The following is a 1810-nucleotide window of genomic DNA, read 5'->3' on the forward strand; positions in this document are numbered from 1 at the left end:
ACCCATCAAAATCTCTTTTATCACATCCTACTCCTCTTAAGATAAATGTTACGTCCTCGTAACTCACTAATACTAAATCCTAGATACATCTCATTACCCTCTTTACCACCACATGTGCAAGATAACCGTTTATAAACCAAACACTCACCATTCTTATATTCAAGGCTCCCATACATAAACATTTCTCATTCCTCAACTCATTCGGCATAGCACCTAACCTATACCATAAACTCGTAGCAAAATCACCATACTAACTCTCCATTATTACTGCAAAACAACATACCTCTCTATGTAAAGCACCTACCTCCCAAACGCATAACTCACGATCCCCACTCGTTACGTACACTCACACTAGATCCTCAAGTTCTTTCATTCATTACCGCAAGACTCATACATAACTTAACACCACACTTATTATTCAACACCCTACACTCACTGTCTCAACAAAGGATTATGAACCACCTGCATATATCAGATCATTACCACACATGTTCTACGAATCACTTGCCATTATCATGTCCACTAAAGCCTTATTTAGAACAAGATCAAAATTATCAGAATAACCTCTCACAATCGTGTTCCATTAATGAAATATCACTATACCATGACAACAACGAAGACATATACAACTCTATTCTATATCATACTCTACCCTTATTCTCAAACTTAACCTGATAAAGAAAACACCAATGATCAAGACGACTGTCTATCTCGTCCAAACCAAACTCACATGAAACAACAACAAACAAAACAACAATCTATGTATAACTGGTATGTACTTTTGAAACTCGAATCATAATCATCCCGCCTATTCCATCACAACCGGTGACGGCATCACAACACCGCCACCAACAGCCACACCGCAGTGCGAAAATACCCGCATCACAACACTAAATATCGTGCCCGGATCACCACCCGAGGCACCACAACCGCATCGATAGACATCACAACATACACAATCCCATAAGTGCTGACTCAACATAACTTCTTGAACAAGAAAAACTTACTCAAATCCACTTTGCTAAATCACAAAGCAACATATTATATGAATTAAACAGATAATAACCTCATGAATATCATTCCCTTACCGCATCACGGAATCAACATATATCATGAATACATACAAGTATAACCAGTCATGCCAGATCAATCAAATTATTACCCCTTTGAATGTCATTCAATTAAATTACCGTATCCAACATATATTACAGAACATTCAGATAACAACATTATAACTATCACACCATACCACTTCTTGTGAGGTCAGAACCTCACACAAACATTTATATATAACATAGACCCATAATCACATCCAACCAATCAATCCTGATCACGTAAGTTACCACTCAACAACGGTTACCTGTCACCCGAGCTTAACTCGCATGCCCCTCATCACATTCTTCCATTCGCATACCCAACACCTTCTGCCATACATAACCATACAAATAGCACTCATTATGAGAAATGCTTGACCTCCCAAGACTATGTCTTATACTTCCTCACAACCATACTTATCAATGCAGTCTCTACAAAATTAGCCTCTTTAGAATTACCATCTCTCTAACATACCGTCACCCTTAACCACTAGTCATAAACCATAACACTACCACTGTCCGGACATCAAACCTCTTCACTCATCTCTAAACATCACGATTTCTTTCCTATCTTTGGTTAACATCCCAAACAACGAACATCAAACCCATCAACAAAATTACCTCAACATTATTCCCAATACTATCTTATTTGTATTGTCATCCAACTCTCCACCAAATATCTCGTATCGTTCTAATACTCCACCAACTTCTTACTC

Source organism: Silene latifolia, chromosome 10 (genome assembly GCF_048544455.1).
Source record: "Silene latifolia isolate original U9 population chromosome 10, ASM4854445v1, whole genome shotgun sequence".
Classification (NCBI taxonomy): Eukaryota; Viridiplantae; Streptophyta; class Magnoliopsida; order Caryophyllales; family Caryophyllaceae; genus Silene; species Silene latifolia.